This window comes from Bos taurus, chromosome 2, assembly GCF_002263795.3.
Source record: "Bos taurus isolate L1 Dominette 01449 registration number 42190680 breed Hereford chromosome 2, ARS-UCD2.0, whole genome shotgun sequence".
NCBI classification, from domain to species: domain Eukaryota; kingdom Metazoa; phylum Chordata; class Mammalia; order Artiodactyla; family Bovidae; genus Bos; species Bos taurus.
Genome location: NC_037329.1, coordinates 47,027,368 through 47,047,214, shown reverse-complemented (window position 1 = coordinate 47,047,214; position 19,847 = coordinate 47,027,368). Strand labels below are relative to the sequence as shown.

At 41.8% G+C, this 19,847-nt stretch overlaps 1 protein-coding gene across 3 annotated transcripts in view; it reads left to right on the top strand.

The window, feature by feature from the left end:
* Positions 1 to 19,847, top strand: part of LYPD6B (LY6/PLAUR domain containing 6B) — a 237,378-nt gene that overhangs the window by 152,594 nt on the left and 64,937 nt on the right. Inside the window, exon 1 of one of the 3 annotated variants that reach the window (XM_059880186.1) lies at positions 12,544 to 12,696. The exons of the other annotated variants lie outside the window; for them this stretch is intronic. The gene's annotated coding sequence lies outside the window, so the exon portion shown is untranslated. Of the gene's footprint in view, positions 1 to 12,543; positions 12,697 to 19,847 lie in introns of those variants that run through there. 3 annotated transcript variants of the gene reach the window in all.

Sequence of the window (19,847 nt, the reverse complement as noted above, 5' to 3'; positions counted from 1 at the left end):
TAAAATCTTAGTACTCAGTTTATGCCTCTTATCCTTTTCCAGAGTGTGTATTACTGATACTCTAAGAAGAGGGGTTGAGTAATTACTTGGGATGGAGAGCTGAGTATGTTCTTATTCAGGAGTCTGCTGATTAGACAAATTTGAGATCTATGCTATTAAAATCTTCATTTCAGCCTGTTGGGGACTGGCTTCTACAACCTATGGAAATGTCTCTTGTTCTAGAGACAATGGATTCTTTACCTATTTACTAAAAAGAACAATCTTTCTGGCATTTATTTTGTTTTTATCCTTAAAAAAAAAAAAAAAAAACCTCTTGCTCTCAAAGTCAGTGTTAAAAAAACATACAGGAGGAGCTCAAGGCTGGATTCTCTGTAATTTTCTCAAACAGCTTTTGTGTAAATGACATGTTCCTAGCTAAGTGAACGCAGAAGTAGCGGATGAGCTTAAACTCAGCCAAGTGGTAATGGTCTGGGATGACAGCAGATCCTCCCAGCTGAGACGTTTGTGCTGTACAAGGTAGCCTGCATCAAAGCGGCTCTTGATTTTGCTGGCAGTTCCCTTGCCAGAGTGCGAAAATGGTTGTTTTTCATCAGCTTCCTGCAGACACCTTTTGATGACTCTCACCGAGCCACTGCTGTGAACTCAGGTGTACAGTGGCATCCCGTCATGCTCCTTTGTGCACTCTGAAGGTGGAAGCCAGAGTGGAGCGCAGCTTCTCACTTCTTCTTTCAATACTAAGATGTCTTGCTGCGGAACTGTGTTCTTCTTAGGACCCATGTCTCCATGCAGAGATTGGTTATCTTATTTATGTGCCCTAGAAATGAAAAGCTTCTGATGGATAGCAGGCAGGTGAGGGGAAGGATGTGCTTTTATAGTTGACTTTGTCAGAGTATTTCATCTGCAGAGAGAAAGCAGAGCCTCGCGGTCCTGCAGTTTCTCCGACTTCTTCATGTCAGCTGTTTTGATAGCTCATTATCAGTGGGGCAAGGGTCAAGAATGACACGTTATAAGCTTTAGGCACCATGATATGGAGAGTCGCCGTGTACACTGGCCACAGAGTGAGGCTGTTTTCATCTCAGGTCAGCTTTCAACATGAAGAATGTTAATTAAGATTATAGTGGGGGATTTATTTAACTCTCAGGGAAGGAAAACTATTTAACAGACTTTTGTTTTCTCTCTGCTGCTACTGACTCTGAAGCTAGGATTTGTACAATTAATTGGCTCCTTGCAGAATAGCTGTTCTGCCTCTTAAACACTGTTCTTAGAATAGAGTTAATATTTAAAAAGTCGAGACTTTGTACATTATATTCGATCATTGGTGGTGGTGTTGGTGGTTTAGTTGTTCAATTGTGTCCGACTCTTGCAAACCCTAGCCTGCCAGGCATTTGATCATTATTTGTTGAATTAGTTATATAAAATAGTATATAGTCATAATAATAATATTCAGCCATAAGGGAACATGATGAACCTTGAAAGCATTATGATAAATGAAATACAGACACAAAAGGACAAACATGGTATGATTCTACTTTTATGAGGTACCTCAAATAGGCATATTCATGGAGACAGGAAGTAGAATGATGGTTACCATGGGCTGGGGTCAAGGGCGTAAGTAGCACAGTGGTTACCATGAGCTGGGGTCAAGGGTATAATGGGGACTTTCTGTTTAATCAGTATGGAGATTCTATTTGGGCTGATGAAAAAGTTCTGGAGATGGATAGTGGTGATGGTCGCACAACTGCAAATGATTTAATGCCACTAAATTATACTTAAAACAGTAAATTTTATGTATACATTACCATAAAAAAAGTTTTTAAAAATTGATTCCATTGCAGGAAGAGCTTCTAAAAATGCAAAAATATAAAAAAGTTTAACTTGCTATTTCTTATACATGTATTACCTGAGTTTATAAACCCGAGAGCAGTTTTTCTGTGGTTCTGCCCTTAATCAGCAATAGAGACAACCTTTATTCCATGGATGGAGTAGTCACGTATGGATGTGAGAGTTGGACTATAAAGAAAGCTGAGCACTGAAGAATTGATGCTTTTGAACTGTGGTGTTGGAGAAGACTCTTGGGAGTCCCTTGGACTGCAAGGAGATCCAACCAGTCCATCCTAAAGGAGATCAGTCCTGAATATTCATTGGAAGGACTGAAGCTGAAACTCCAGTACTTTGGCCACCTGAGGCAAAGAACTGGCTCATTTGAAAAGACCCTTATGCTGGGAAGGATTGAAGGTGGGAGGAGAAGGGGACGACAGAGGATAAGATGGTTGGATGGCATCACCAACGCGATGGACATGAGTTTGAGTAGGCTCTGGGAGTTGGTGATGGACATGGAAGCCTGGCATGCTGTAGTTCATGGGGTCACAGAGTCAGACACGACTGAGCAACTGAACTGAACTGAACTCTTCCAGTAATTGTAATTTTTCCTCTTAGCTCAGGACAGATGATGAGATGGCTGTGTGCTTGGCCTCCTTTTTTGACTTTGTTCAATCACTTCAGCATGAATTGTGCTTTGGCCTCCTCTCTCACATTGAAGGAGCAACAGGAAGCATTTCAGGAGACCCCCTACTGTCTATACCTAGAGGTACTATTAACTGATTACTTCCCCTCCCCAATTTCCCAGTGTTGGATGATAAAGGATACTTTATCACAATTTACCCAAGGAAGGGAAGATTAACTACTTTGGGAGAAATTCCTCAGTGATAAGAAAAACTAAGCTCTGGAAGTATGTACATTGCATTGTCTTTTACAGTCAATATCTATTTTATGTCTGTTTTCTTCTTTACCATGGCTACTAGGATGCTCGGAACCTAATATATGAACCACACCAAATAATAGTTTAGTACTTTATAAAAATATGTCTGTGGACTGCCTTTTCCTCCTGCTCTTCTAGCCTTTTTTTTTTTTTAATGTTGTCTTCTTGACATAGTGAACATATTTTATGTCATTCCATCCTATTTTGACATTAGATGGTGTGTTGGGGTTCTCCAGAGAACCAGGACCAGTAGGAGGGTGTTTGTGTGTGTAGAGAAGGAAAGAGAGAGACATATTAATTTTTAAGGAATTGACTTACATGACTGTGGAGACTGGCAAGTCCAAAATCTCAGGCAGGCTAACAGACTAAAGATGCAGGAAAGAACTGATGTCACAGTCTTGAGTCCACAAACTGTCTAGAGGCAGAATTCCTTCTTCCTTGGGGCACCTAAGGCTTTTTTCTTAGGGCCTCAACTGATTGGATAAGGCCCTCCCACATGGGGCTTCCCTGGTGGCTCGGACAGTAAAGAATCTGCCTGCAATGCAGGAGACCCAAGTTCAATCCCTGGGTCAGGAAGATCCCCTGGAGAAGGGAATGGCAACCCATTCCAGTATTCTTGCCTGGGAAATCCCATGGACAGAGAGGAGCCTGGCGGGATACAATTCATGGGGTCACAAAGAGTTGGAAACAACTGAGGGACTAACACCTTCACCTCCCACATTATGGAAGGTAATCTGCTTTACTAAAAGTCCACTGACTTCATTTTGATTAAAATATAGTCTTTGTATAATATTACATGTTTTACAGGTGTACAATATTGTGAGTCACAGTTTTTAAAGATTATACTCCATTTATAGTTATAAAATATTGGCTATATTCCCTGTGTGGTACAAAATATCCTTGTAGCTTATTTTATACATAATATTAATAGTTTATACCTCTTAATTCCCTACCCCTATATTGCCTCCTTCTACTTCCCTCTCCCTACTGATAACCACTAGTTCTCTCTATCTTTCTTTTTGTTCTGTTCACTAGTTTGTTTTAGATTCCACTTATAAGTGATATAATACAGTATTTGTCTTTCACTGTCTGACTTATTTCATTTAGTATAATATCAAATCATCCATGTTGGAAATGGCAAATTTTTGTTCTTTTTTATGGCTATTTAGTGTTCCATTGGGATTCCCAGATGGCTCAATGGGTAAAGAACCTGCCTGCAATGCAGGAGACACCAGAGACATGAGTTTGATTCCTCGTTTGGGAAGATCCCATGGAGGAGGGCACGGCAACCCACTCCAGTATTCTTGCCTAGAGATTTCCGACAGAGGAGCCTGGCGGTCTACAGTCACAGGTTGCAGAGTCGGACACGACTGAAGCGACTGAGCACAGCACAGTGTTCCATTGTGTGCGTGTATATGTTGTGTGGTATGTGTATATATATACACGCACATATATCTATATTTCATAGCTTCTTTATCTATTCATTTGTTGATGAACACTTAGGTTGATTCCACATCCTGGCAATTGTAAATAATTCTGCAGTGAGCATTGGAGTGGGGAGTTTGTTTGTTTTTTTGGAACTGGTGGATCATAATGGTAGTTTTATTTTAGTTTCTTTTTTTTTTTTTTTTAGTTGGAAGATAATTGCTTTACAATGTTGTGTTGGTTTGTGCCATACAACAATGCAAATCAGCCACCATTATATATATATCCCCTCCTTCTTGAGCTTCCCTCTCCCCTTCCATCCCACCCTCCTAGGTCATCACAGAGGGCCAGAGTGGGCTCCCTGTGTTATGTAGCAGCTTCCCACGAGCTATTTTACACATGATAGTGTATATATGTCAATGCTGCTTTTTCAATTTGTCCCACACTTTCCTTCCCCCATTGTGTCCAGAAGTCTGTTCTCTGTATTTGTGTCTCCATTCCTTCAAATAGGTTCATCAGTAGTATATTTTCTAGATCCCATATATATGTCTGTTAATATACATTATTTGTTTTTCTCTTTCTGACTTATCCCACTCTGTATAACAGGCTCTGGGTTCATCCATCTCACTACAACTCACCCAAATCCATTATTTTTTATGGCTGAGTAATATTCCATTGTATATATATACCACGTCTTCTTTATCCATTCATCTGTCCATCTGTCAGTGGGCACAGGTTGCCTCCATGTCCTGGCTATTGTAAATAGTGCTGCAATGAACATTGAGAAACAAGTATCTTTTCAAATTAATGGGTTTTTTTTTGTTTGTTTGTCTATATACCCAAGAGTGTAATTGATGGATCATATGGTAGTTTTATTTTAAGTTTTTGAATTAACCTGTATACTGTTTTTGCACAGTGGCTGCACCAATTTACATTCCTACAAACAGTATAGGAGGATTGCCTTTTTTCCATGTCCTCACCAACATTTTTTATTTGTGTACTTTTTGATGAGTCCTCTGACAGGCATGGGGTGATAGCTCATTGTGGTTCTGATTTGCATTTCCCCCAGTGCTTACTGATGTTGAGCATCGTTTCAAGTGTCCGTTGTCCATCTGCATATCCTCTTTGGGAGAGTGTCTATTCAGTTTTTCTGCCTACTTTTTAATCAGGTTGTTAGTTTTTTGATGTTGAGTTATATGAGCTGTTCATATGTTTTGGGTATTAACCCTTTACCAGTCATATCATTTGCAAATATTTTCTCCCATTCTGTAGGTTGTCTTTTCATTTTGTCGATGGTTTCCTTTGCTGTGTAAAAGATTTTAAATTTAATTAGGTCCCATCTGTTTATCTCGGAGAAGGCAATGGCACCCCACTCCAGTACTCTTGGCCTGGAAAGTCCCATGGACGGAGGAGCCTGGTGGGCTACAGTCCATGGGGTCGCTAAGAGTCAGATACGATTGAGTGACTTCACTTTCACTTTTCACTTTCCTGCATTGGAGAAGGAAATGGCAACCCACTCCAGTGTTCTTGCCTAGAGAATCCCAGGGACAGCGGAGCCTGGTGGCCTGCCATCTACGGGGTCGCACAGAGTCGGAAGTGACTTAGCAGCAGAAGCAGCAGCAGCATCTGTTTATCTTTGCTTTTATTTCCTTTGCTTTGAGAGACAAATCCAAAAAACATTGATTAGTTCTAGTAATTTTCTGGTGGAGTCTTTAGGATTTTCTATGTAGAGGGTCATGTCATCTGCAAACAGTGAGAGTTTTACTTCTTTTCCAATTTGGATTCCTTTTATATCTTTTTCTGCTCTGATTGCTGTGGCCAAAACTTCCAAAACTATGTTGAATAGTAATGGTGAAAGTGGGCACCCTTGTCTTGTTCCTGACTTTAGGGGAAATGCTTTCAATTTTTCACCATTGAGGATATTGTTTGCTGTGGGTTTGTCATATATAGCTTTTATTATGTTGAAGTATGTTCCTTCTATTCCTGCTTTCTGGAGAGTTTTTATCATAAATGGATGTTGAATTTTGTCAAAGGCTTTCTCTGCCATTAAAAAGAATACATTTGAATCAGTTCTAATGAGGTGGATGAAATTGGAGCCTATTATACAGAGTGAAGTAAGCCAGAAAGAAAAACACCAATACAGTATACTAACACATATATATATGGAATTTAGAAAGATGGTAACAATAACCCTGTATACGAGACAGCAGAAGAGACACTGATGTATAGAACAGTCTTTTGGACTCTGTGGGAGAGGGAGAGGGTGGGATGATTTGGGAGAATGGCATTGAAACCTGTATAATATCATATATGAAACGAGTCGCCAGTCCAGGTTCAATGCACGATACTGGATGCTTGGGGGTGGTGCACTGGGACAACCCAGAGGGATGGTACGGGGAGGGAGGAGGGAGGGGGGTTCAGGATGGGGAACACGTGTATACCTGTGGCGGATTCATGTTGATATATGGCAGAACCAATACAATATTGTAAAGTTAAAAAAGAAAAAAAGAAAATAAAATATAATAAGAAAAAAAAAAAAAGAATTTTATAGTTCCTGGTCTTACATTTAGGTATTTGATCCAGTTTGAGTTTGTTTTTATATGTGGTGTTAAAGAATACTGTCTAGTCCTTAGCACCACTTCTTGAAGAGACTATCTTTTCTCAATTTTATATTCTTGCCTTCTTCATTGTAGATTAAGTGACCTCTAATACATGGATTTATTTCTGGGCTACATTTTCTATTTTATTGATCTATGTGTGTTTTTGTGTTAATACCATACTGTTTTGATGATGTGTCTTTATAGTGTGGGCGAAAGTCAGGGAGCTTGATTCCTCCATGTCTGTTCTCCTTTCCCAAGATTGTTTTGGCTGTTTGGGTCTTTTCTGTTTCCATACAGATTTAAAATTATTGTTCTCATTCTGTGAAAAATGTCATTGGTATTTTGACAGGGATTGCACTGAATCTATACATTGCCATGGGTAATATGGTCGTTTTAATACTCTTCTTTCAATCCAAAAAATGGTATATCTTTCCATGTATTCACGTGACCTTCAGTTTCTTTTATCAATGTCATACAGTTTTTGGAGTGCAGATCATTTTGTCCTTAGGCAGGTTTATTCCTAGGTATTTTTTTGTGTGTGATGTAATGGTAAATAGAATTGTTCCCTTAATTTCTCTTTTGAATCTTTTGTTTAACTGTGTAGAAATGCAACAGATTTCTGTATATTAATTTTGTGTCCTGCAACTTTACTGAATTCTTCAATGAGCTCTAGTAGTTTTCTGGTGGCATCTTTAGGATTTTCTATATATAGTACCATTTCACCTACAGTGACAGTTTTACTTTTTCCTTTCCAATTTGGATACCTTTTATTTCTTTTTGTCTGACTGCTGTGGCTAGGACTTCCAATACTGTGTTGAATAAATGTAGCTGGAATGGGCATCCTTGTTGTCCCTGATTTTGGAATGCTTTCTAGCTTTTCACTGTTCTTATGATGTTAGCTGTGAGTTTGTCCAGTATGGCCTTTATTAAGTTATGGTAGGTTCCCTCTATGCCCTCTTCCTGGAGAATTTTTTTTAAACATTCATAAATGGATGCTAAATTTTGTCAGAAGATTTTTCTCCATCTTTTGGGATGATCACCTAGTTTTTATTCTTCAGTTTGTTAATGTGTATCATGTTGATTTACAGATATTGAAAAATCCTTGCCTCCCTGGAATAAATCCCATTTGATCATGGTATATAATCCTTTTAATATATTCTTGAATTCGGTTTGCTAGTATTTTGTTGAGGATTTTTTGCATCTGTGTTTCTCACTAATATTGGCCTGTAGTTTTCCTTTTTTGTGGTTATCTTTGTCTGGTTTGGTATCAGGGTGATGATGGTCTCACAAAACGAGTTTGGGAGTGTTCCTTCCTCTACAATTTTTTGAAATAGCTTCAGAAGTTTGGGCATTAACGCTTCTCTAAATGTCTGTTAGGATTCATCTGTGAAACCATCTAATCCTGGATTTTTGTTTGTTGCGAATTTTAAAATTACTAATTCAATTTCACTAATGGTAACTCAACTGTTCACTTTTTTTTTTTTTAATTTCTTCCTGGTTCAGTCTTGGGAGACTGTACCTTTCTAAGAATTTGTCCATTTTTCTAGGCTGTACATTTTATTGGCATACTGTTGTTCATGATAGTCTATGATGATTCTTTGTATTTCTGTAGTGTCAGTTGTAACTTCTCTTTCATTTCTGATTTCATTGATTTGGGTACTTTCTTTTTCTTGATGAATCTTGCTAAAGGTTTATCAATTTTGTTTATCTTTTCAAAGAACTAGGTTTTACTTTCATTGATCCCTTCTATTTTGTTTTAGTCTCTATTTTTGCTCTGCTGTTAATGATTTCTTTTATTAATACTAACTTTGGGTTTTGTTTGTTCTTCTTTGTGTAGTTTCTTTAGGTATAAGGTTAAGTTGTTTATTTGAGATTTTTGTTCCCTCGGGTAAACTTACTATAAAATCTCCTTTTAGAACTGCTTTTTCTGGGTAGAGTATTCTTAGTTGTAGGTTTTCCTTTTCATCACTTTAATAAATCATGCTAGTTCCTTCTGACCTATACAGTTTCTGCTGAGAAGTCAGCTGAAAGCCTTATGGGTGTTCCTTTGTATGTTATTTGTTGCTCTTCTCTTGCTGCTTTTAATATTCTCTTTTTTTCTTTAGTTTTTGCCATTTTAATTACAACGTGCCTTGATGTGTTCCTCTTTGGGTTAATCCTGTATGGGAATCTCTGTGCTTCCTAGCCTTGGGTGACTGTTTCCTTGCCCAGGTTAGGGAAGTTTTCAGCTATTATGTCTTCAAATACGTTCAGAGCCCCTTTGCTCTCTCTTCTCTTTCTGGGACCCCTATAATGCAAATATTAGTGTGCTTGATGTTGTCCCAGTAGTCTCTTAAACAGTCCTCATTTCATTTCATTCTTTTTTCTTTTCTTTTCTTTTAGGCCTCAGAGATTTCCACTACTCTGTCTTCTAGCTCTCTGATCCACTCTTCTGTATCATTTAGCCTATTGTTGATTCCTTTTAGTATATTTTTCTTTTCATGTATTGTGCTCTTTATCTCTTCTTGGCAGTTCTTTGTATTTCACTTTGTTTAAAATTTCTAACTTCTCGCTGTGTGCATCTATTTCTCTCCTGAGTTCTTTGATCTCCTTGTAATCACTACCCAGAACTCATGCTTGGGTTATTTGCCTGTCTCCAGTTCACTTAGCTCTTCTTCTGGGGATTTATCTTGTTCCCTCATCACCTGGAGCATGTTATTCTGTCACCTTAGTTTGCCTTGGGCTTCCCTGGTGGCTCAGATGGTAAAGCGTCTGCCTGCGATGCGGGAGACCCGGGTTGCTGTTTGTATTTTTATGTATCTCTTTTGTTTTCCAACCTTGAAGAAGTGGCCGTTTGTAGGCGATGTACTATTCATCCCAGAAGCACTCTCTGCTCTTGTCACCCAAGCTATAAGCTCTAGGAGTTTTCCTTACAAGGACAGTGTGGGTTCTTCCATTGCAGTGGGCTGTGTGGGCAGTATGGTAGGCTTCAGTTTCAGTTCAGTCACTCAGTCGTGTCCAACTCTTTGCGATCCCATGGACTGCAGCATGCCAGGCTTCCCTGTCCATCACCAGCTCCTGGAGCTTGCTCAAACTCATGTTCATCGAGTCAGTGATGCCATCCAACCATATCATCCTTTGTCATTCCCTTCTCCTCCTGTCTTCAATCTTTCCAAGCATCAGGGTCTTTTCCAGTGAGTCATTTCTTCACATCAGATGATCTTAGTTTTTTGAATGTTGAGTTTTAAGCCAGCTTTTTCACTGTCTGCTTTCACTTTCATCAAGAAGCTCTTCAGTTCTTCTTCACTTTCTGCCATAAGGGTGGTGTCATCTGCATATCTGAGGTTATTGATATTTCTCCTGGCAATCTTGTTTCCAGCTTGTGCTTCATCCAGCCGGGCATTTCTCATGATGTACTCTGCATGTAAGTTAAATAAGCAGAGTGACTATATATAGCCTTGATGTCCTCCTTTCCCAATTTGGAATCAGTCTGTGGTTCCGTGTCCAGTTCTAACTCTTCTTCTTGACCTGCATACAGATTTCTCAGGAGGCAGGTTAGGTGGTCAGGTGTTCCTATCTCTTGAAGAATTCTCCACAGTTTGTTGTGATCCACACAGTCAAAGGCTTTGGTGTAGTCAATGAAGCAGATGTTTTTCTGGAACTCTTGTAGGCTTGGTTGGCCCCTGGTCCAGAAACTTGCCAGGCTCTGCCTTGTACAGAGGCTATTGGCTTCCAATTTGCTGAACTGGGTCATGAAGATGACGACTGTGGAACTGGGGAGTGTCCTGGGGCTAGTGCTTGCTTACTGGTGGGCAAAAAGGATACAGAAGACTCTTGCCTGCCTATCGTTGGATGGAGCTGGTTCTGGGGTTAGTGCTGGACTACTGGGAGGTAGAGCCAGATCCTGGAATCTGGTTGCAGAGCCAGGGATTCCACAGCTGGTGTCAGATTGCTGGGAGGCAGGAGAATGCAGTTCTTGACACGGGTCCAGGGTCCAGAGTTTCCTACAGCTCGTGGACAGGGCTGTAGCCCATCTGGGCCCAGGTCAGGGTCTGGCTTACTGGTGGGCAGGCTGAGTCTGCTGGTTGTGGGATTGTGTTTCCTTGCGTTTGGTGGACGAGGCTGGTCCAGAGGCTAAAGCCAGCTTCCTAGAGTGTGGGGCCAGGGCCCCGTGGATTCTGAGAGTGATGCTTGCCTTATCTAGGGGGTGGAGCTGGGTCCTGGGCCCCCTGGTGGTCAGAGCCATATACAGAGGCAGCTGCAGGCTCAGGGAGTCTTACGGCAGCCCCACCCAGTTAGTTACTTGGCGGGAGGTGTCCCAGCACTAGTGCCTGTAGGCTATTGGGTCAGGGAGGGCTGGGTGCTGGGAACAATAAGCTATAGAGAAGATTCCAGAAGTGTCCACCAGTGCCAGTGTCATGTGATAGAAGAGACTCCCAGGAATGGCTGCCAAAGTGTCTGTGTCCCTCTGGTGAGCTCCAGTTGCCTCCTGCCCCTCTGGAAGACTCTCCAACGCCAGCAGATAGGCCTGACCCCAAGCTCCTATCAAATTACTGCTTTTGCCCTGGGTCCTGAAATATGTGAGATTCTGTGTATGCCTTTAAGAGTGATGTTTCTATTTCCTCCAGTCCTCTGGGGCTTTCCTGAATTATGCTCTGCTGGCCTTCAACACTAAATGCTCTGGGGGCTCATGTTCCTGGTGCCAGACCCTAGGCTGGGGAGCCCAGTGTGGGGCTCAGGCCTCTCACTCTTTTGGAAGGCCTTCTCCAATTGTAATTATTCTCCAACTTGTGAATCACACACATGGAGACACAGAATTGACTCTATTGTGAGTTCACCCCTCCTCACCCATCTACTTATGATTCCTTCTTTGTTTTCTTAGTTTAGAAGAACTTTTCTGATAGGTTCTGATTTTTTTTTTTTTTTCATTGACGGTTTCTCTGCAAATAGTGGTGATTTTGGTGTGCTCACAGGAGATGGTGAGTTCAGTGTTTTTCTACTCAGCCATCTTAGCTGGTCTCCCTTGTTTAAATGTTAATCATATCTAAAAAATAACTTCACAGTGATATGGAGCCTGCTATTTGGCGTCATAACCCAGCCAAGTTGGTTAAACTCATAAAATTAATCATCACAGATAGGAATATAAATATATAATAGAATATCCTTAAAATTTGGCATGATTGTTATTTGTCTTTTACAGTGCTTCAGTTCATGCAGAAAAAATATTCTGACTCTCCCGTCTCCTCATCTAGGTTCAAGTCTCATGTCATTATTTCATCAATTATCAGGGCTTTCTTCCAAGGCAGTGTTGGTTAAATGGCATAGAGTCTTCATTGTATGTGGATGTGTGAATGCTCTGACCTGCCAACATACCCTGATACATGTCGGTGTTATACAGAGTTCTGCCAGCTCCTTGGTAAACAGCCATTTTTGTGGAGGGATTTGATGAAGTGTATGATTTCACCAATTATTACCATTTCCAATTAGCCAGGGTCCAGGTGTGTGTGAATAAAACCTTAGCTCATCCTCTCTGTAACCTTAACAGCCTCCATCTGACTTGATTCCAGGGCTTTCATGTGTTAAATATTGTTCAGTTGATTATATTGTTGCTCTTCAATTCTGGAAAGTCTTCAAATATCCGGGGACCTGCCTTCTGTTAGAAAATACAGTTGTTCAGGAGTATAACTCATCCTTGAGGGTGGCTCTCCCCTTATCTCTTTATCTTTGAGAGGCTGATTACTTTATTTGGTCACAAAACTCTTCACTTTTGGAGAGAGGAGCTGACAACCTCCCTTGCTCTCTTCAGCTAAGAATTGGGTGATTACGGACAATGGTCGGCTTCTTGTTTGGGAGTGCTGGGCCAGGTCAGCATCCTTGTGGACGCCGGAACATCTTGGGACTCTGTCTTTGACCATCTCCTCAGCAGTTTGCCAGGTTTGCAGTTTGCCTGTTCCATCCTAACCCTTTGCTTCTCACTGTTGTCCTGAGATTCAGAAGCCTGGTTTTGCCTTAATTATGTTTCTGATGAGCCCAAGGGAGGAGGGCTGATGCCTAGGGAATGGTTAGTGGTGAGACTTCTCTGCTTCCCATGTGATGTACTAATTTGATCAGTTGAGAGAAACTTCTAGAATAACTGTCCCAGAGATGGGGGTGGGGATATATGTGTCTTTTGGGGGAAGGAGGAGGGGTAGGAGCAATAAGATGGTTTACTCCTTGCCTTTTTAAAAGGACAACATTGTACTACCCTAATTAGGTTCAAGAAAACAAGTAGCGATAGTAACTACTTGCTATTCTGAGTATTTGTAATTATAGGACATTTATATGTTCAGGATTAGAAGATATTTCCTGATCCAAAACAGGATAAGGGTGTGTCCCCAGCCAAGAAGAGGTGGCAGCATCCATGTGAACATGTTTCAAGTTACATGTTTTGCTGATGATTGCTCTTTACCTCATTCATTTGGCCCTTTTGGTTTTAGGTGTGGTGTTTAATACACAAGTCAACCAGTATTGATTGATAGGTCTGTCTCCATTTTCCTGGTGAAAAAAACTGAATCTAATGTCTGATTTTCCAAGGTCCAGGCTACCAAGGTCAAGGAATATCTTCTTGAGGCCTCAGGGACCTGAGCCTGCCTGGTCTACTGAGTAGTCATCTGCCTGACTGGGCTTTCAGCTCCCAGCCCAGAGGCCCTTTGCCTTGTAACCAGACCTCCCACCTTGCATCTGATGAATGAGGGAGGCAGCCTCCAAAGGAAATTGTCTGAGATTGTGAACTGATGGGGCCAAGGCCATATTTACCCTTCCTGTTTCTTGTCTACAAAGAGCAGATTGAATCATTAGTGCTCATGTTTGTTAATGATAATTACATGTTTCAAGTACAAAGCATTATTCTGTAGAATATTTACTAAGATGGTTTACTCCTTGCCTTTTTAAAAGGAGGACATTGTACTACCCTAATTAGGTTCAAGAAAACAAGTAGGAATCTACATAACATCATCACTTTTCTCCCTAGGGCATACTGGGTGGTGTGCAAGCTATTACTTGAACTTAAGAGTCTGCTATTAACCTGAATAATATGAAGATCAGAGAAGTGATGTCCACCAATGAGACATACAGAGAGCATTGGGTTATCTCCCAAAGCTAGGCAATGTAATTCCTTTATAGTTACAGGTTCAACACAATGTTAGGAACACGGTAATGATAGTCACGATAATTGTAATAATAATGATAATAATGGCAATAAAAATAATAACTCTAATGTGAACTATCTCTATCTCCACCATCACAACAGCTAATATTGGTTGGCTCCTACTTTCTACCAGGCCTAGATTAAGCATTTTATTTGCATTCTCTCCATCTGCATAGAATGCTGATTACTATGAGGTAGGTCCTATTAACATTCACTTTTTACAGTTGAGGAAATTGAGATTCAAAGAGATTAGATAAGTAGCCCAAAGTTAGACCGCTAAGTCCCAAAGGGGCAGAACAAGAAGTAACCCTCCAAATAGCACAGAACGTGGTCCAACCTCGCTGCAGCTTTGACCCACAGGCAGGTGTCGTGGCCAGTACTCTTACAGGTTTTCACACTTGTCCCTGCTCACCTGCCCTTTGCCCCTACCATTGACATTTTGTGTCTTTTGCATTGAGGCAGCCAAAACATTCAAATATATATAAATAGGTCAAGATCGTTCAAGAATATTCAGGCTCTAGGGGACAGCAGAAGGAATGAAGAGTAAAAATCACCCAGTTTTAAAAAATCCCAACTCTGGAGTCACAAACACATTAGTGTGTCCTGCTGTGGCTTTTCCTCTTGTAAATAGTTTGTCCATGTTTATTCCATAGTTATTCCATATTTAAGTTTTGAATTTTAAGTTTAACATAAGTATTTTCTTACACCTTTGCTCTCATAGTCCTATCTTTTTTAATTTAATATTTTTTAATTAAAAAGTGATGTACTTATTTTTGTGCTGGGTCTTCATTGCGCTGAAGGCTTTTCTCTAGTTGCAGCAAGTGGGAGACTACTCTCTAGCTGCAGTGTGTGGGCTTCTCATTGTGGCGGCTTCCAATGTTGCAGAGCACAGGCTCGAGGGTGCGCGGACTTCTTAGTTGTAGCTCATGGGCTCAGGCACTGGGGCTCTCAGGCTTTAGAGCACAGGCTCAATAGTTGTGGTGCATGGGCTTAGTTGCTCTGTGGCTTGTGGGATCTTCCCAACCCCGGGATCAGACCCTGCATTGGCAGGTGGATTCTTTACCACTGAGCCACCAGGGAAGCCCTCATAATCCTACCTTAATGGCTGCTGAGCTCTCTACTAAGTGCATATGGTTAGTGGGCTTTTAAGTCTATGCCACAGGAGGTGGTATCCTTCCGTTGCTCCCATGTGCCAGGCGCAGGCTTTTGCTCAGCATACTGAGTGCTTGTTTCTGTCTGCTGCCAGGTGGGTTGGAATTGTGGGGTGTCTCTACCCCCTCACATTGTAAATAGCTTGTATCTTGAGAGGGGTCTCTATGGGGTTTGGCAGGAGTCCTACTGGCCTGGAGCTCAGGAGACCCAGATTAGGCTTTGTATGAAATTAGCTGCAAGTCTTTCGGGTAAATTATTAATATTAATGCTTCATCTTAGCATCTCCACCTCTGGGCCACTTACATCTAGTCAGTGCTGTAATTGCGTGAAATCAGGGGTTTTCTGCAGTCTCTTGGTTTATAGCCCAATCAGTTCCAAATCGCTGCAGCAGTTTTGGTAGGGCTCAGCTGAGTTATGCTGAGTTGCTTCAAGCAGAGAATTGGTTTTCAAGATGACCAGACCCATGGGCTCTTGAAAGCTGCAGTGTCTTAGCTGCTTCAGTTTGATTCTTGCTGTTCCCACTTCTGTGTTTCCACCCTGCCAACTTTTTCCCCGGCCTACTCACCAGCATAGATAGTACAAAGTCTGTGCTAAACAAATGTGAGTTGAGCAAATGAATATATGTGCAGACAAATGATCTTGGTCCTCGTTTAAAAATCTTTAGCACAATGGCTGACCTACCTCATCAAATTAATAAGTAAGATTAGTTCATGTAGATGCAATGGTCTTATTTGTAATAAACAGGGACTTAAGCTTGTGAGTCTCTCATAACATCTTTCAGAGCAATTTTCCTACAAATTTGATTATCATTTCTTCCCTCATGTTACAGAAAAAAAAACAACACACTTTGTGGAACTTCGTATTTTGTCCCCTGTATTGTAGGGTGAGATGGGTTTTTGTTTATGTCATAGCAAAATCACAGCTTAGGATGTAATCATTGTCTCATTTGACCAGCAGAAAAAATTAGAGAGTTGAGGGTTTCCTGCTTTCTACGGCCATAGAGCTGGACCCATGGGGTGACGTGGTTTCTTCTGACTGGCTCTCTGAATCTTCCCTGGTGATACTAACCTTTAATTTGTTTGCTTATGTCTTGAAGGCATCTACCCACATCTTCGTACAATATCTAAGACTCCTAGAATAAAGGTGCTTCCAAGGAAGCCAAATCTTTGCATTTCTGGCCCTATGTTCTATCACAGACTAAAAGAAACAAAACTGAGTTCCCACTGCCCTCCTCGGAAAGACTTAATTTGGTGTCTACCTCAGTGCAGAAAACTTGCCTCCATCTCCCCAGATATCATTAATTGGTCTTAGTTTTCCCAAGCTGATGTGCTGACTGCAATGGCCCCCGGTGGGTGGATGAGAGCTTGGAAGCAGCATGCGGTGGTTGGTAAATCTGCTGGCAGATAGACAAGTGGCCTGGTTTTGTGTGTGTCTGTTTGACATGTCATTGATAATAATGCCTCATTTGTTTAGGCCTTTGTATCTGTTATCTATTGTGTAAAGTAGATACACAAACTCAGTGGCTTAAAACCACCACCATTGTATTTCTCATGATTGTGGGCCAGCGACTGGGGCTGGGCTCAGCTGGATGGTGGGTCTGCTAGGCTCCCATGGGGTCCGTGCCACCGTGTTCAGCCAGTGCCTGGGAAGTTGATATAGGGACCTCAGCTAGGATGACTCAGCTCTGTCATGTGGTCTCATCCTCCAAAGGTTCTCTCAGGCTCCTTCACAAGATAGAAGTGTCTGGTAAGAAGGTAAGTATTGAAGTAGCACAGTCTGTTGGCCAAAGAAAGTCATAGATTCAGCCCAGAGTCAAGGGGAGAGTGTTGAAAATAGACTCCAACTCTTGGTGGGAATAGCTGCAATGGATTCACAGCCATTTAAAATTTATCTGGGCTCTTAACTTTGATATGAAAGCATTCTGAAATTAACATTACTTTATATGACTTTAAGGGCTTCCCTAGTGGCTCAGTGGTAAAGAATCGGTTGCCAAGCACAAGATGTGGGTTCAGTCCCTGGGTTGGAAAGATTTCCTAGAGAAATGGCAAACCATCCAGTATTCTTGCCTGGGAAATCCTATGGACAGAGGTGGGCTATAGTCCATGGGGTTGCAAAAGAGTCAGACATAACTTAGCAACTAAACAACATCAACATTTGACTTTAAGTCATCCTGGAATAGAGATAGTGTTGTCATTGCATCTGAGAGCAGAGAAATTTGGAAAACAGTTCTTCTGTAGCATACCCGAGAGTATAAGAATAAAGATAATGATAATATCAGCAAATACTAATAATTGTTATTACTATATGCCAAGCAGTGTTTTAAGTCCTCTAAATATCATAATGCATTTGGTCATTACAGAATCTTATGAGTAGGTATCACTTTAATCCCCATCTTGGTGAGAAAACCGAGGCCCAGCGAGGTTGAGAATGTCCCCCAACATTGTAGGGCTGCTAAGTGGCAGAACAGGGGCTTCTCCCCAGGTGCTCTGGCTCCAAAGTCTGTGTATTAACCCCAAGTGCCTGTCAAGTGATGGAATTTAAGTCTCCCTCTGAGAGTGCTCTCTTGGGCCATGTAATTTTTCGAGAGACAAGGGGATTGGCTATTTGGAGAGGGACATTAGGTCTTTCTGGGTACACCCATGGGGCCAAAAATGGATCTAGTCACACTGCTAGAGACCCTAATTAGACATAATAAAGACACCAGATCCCTGAAACAGAGAGTAATTCTCCTGGATGTGTATGGGGAGTGGGGGGTGTCTGATCATGGTATCACTCTGCTGTTCTTTTGCTGGGAAAGGCATTGAGGAATGAGAATATTTAATGTTCTTGCCAGTCTTTGGACAGCCTCTTGTTCTTAGATTCAGGTAACCAGACAACTTCGGCTCCAAAGAAAAGAATGTTGTGTTTACTTAGCTTTTTGTTGGAGGACTACCCCTGAGAAACCTTTTTAATACAGTGTTTGTCCATCTCCAGGTGGGACCAGGTGGTTTACCTAAGGGGAGAGACACATTTTGTTGAATTTGTAAGGCCATCCTCACAGCCATGGATTAAGTGGTCCACGGCACCTATATCTTAGTCTTGAGCCTGCAGCCCCTCCTCAGTGTGGGTAGTGTAGCTGTGAGTCAGATTTTAGAGCCAGGATTACACTGGAATCTCAAAGTGGTGATTTCCCACTTTGCATCTAGCACCAGAATGGGGGAAGAGACCACAGTCTAAGGCTTAAGAGCAGTCATTCTAGCCATCTGACGTCTCCTCTCCATTAGATCCCATTGTTGTCTCTTGACTCCACAACTACCCTCCTGCTATTTGGACCTGATGTCCTGGTCCTCCTGTGGTGACTCATGTTATCATCAGTGCCTGTTTCCATTCCTGAGAGGCATTTGCTATTAATATATCTTCTGCATAGATGAGAACCTGCATATTCACGCCAATGGACTTGAGTAGAAACTGAGTGGAAAGCCAGGCAATCTGGATGGGCACAGCCCACCAGAACAGGCAGGAAGTGGGGACGGGCTGGGGAGACCCACACTGCTGGCTGCCCCTCCCTTTCCAGCACGTCTCACCTTCTTACCCCAGGAACTTCTTGATTGTCAAGTTCAAACTCCTAGAGAAGCCTTCCCCATAGCAGTGGAACCTCTGTTAACCTTTATCATCTTTTCCTTCAGCTACTCTTGAAGAGTTTATGATCCTGTCCTGCGTTAAGTATTTTTCCTCTTTGGATGCTTACATCCTATTTTTCTTATTCAAACCAGCTGGAACAGTTGATCCCCTAGCATAGAAACAAAACCCTGCCAGGCAGGTCTCTACAGGAGAAATTCTCCAAGCAGTGCTTGGCTGTTGGAGATCACAGCCGAATAGCTCAGACTGCCTTTACGGCAGGGAACGAGAACAAGCAGGAAGCTGCTTTTGTGTCTGAGGACTTTGGGGCTTTTCTTTCCTGGCCATAAACCTAATTGCTTCCTGGGATGGACCTGGTCAACAGACTGGTATTCCTCTAGCTCCCTCCTGCCTGGTCAGCCTGGAATACCAAAGCCTGCACCTTCATCATTGGATGGGGTTGAATACCATTGGTTGCCTTTGGCTCTTGCTGGCATTGCCTATTTTGGGGATTGGCAGTGCTCAGGAGATGGATGTGAGCGTGTGTGTCGTGGGGAGGCAGGTGAGAGACACAGCGGTGAGCAGGATGAGACTGTGCACTTCACACACTGGGGTCCACTGTGTGCTCTTGAGAGCGCTCAGATGGGTGTGCTCCAGAAGGGTGGTTATTCACCTTATCCCCTTAGAGGATGCTTCCGACGTGGCATTTCCTTGAATTTACTGCAGTTTCGACTCAACCTAGGATTGCTATGTTTCATTGTTCCCCTTTCTGGTTGGTTTTATGACCAGTGTTGCAGGATGACAACCCCTGAAAGTTTGTGTAAACTCCCCTTTCTTTTCCCAGCAGTGAAGATGATTGCTCAACAATAAACATAGAAAGGAAGTTAAAAAAAAAAAAAAAACACACATAAAACTTTGCTCTAGGCTGGCTCTTGGCAAGGAAAGCTGAGCTGGCAAAGGCAGTTCCTAAATAGGATGCCTATTCACATGCCCCACAGTCTAAGGCTTGTTAGTAAGTTTCTTATCCTGTGGCTCTTTCTGGAAAGGTGGTTATCAGCAATCCAACCAAAAGGCAGCATTTCAAATTTAACTGGAAGTGGCTCTTGAAATTTCATCTTCAGGAAGTCTTTCTAGAGAAGAGATGAAAACT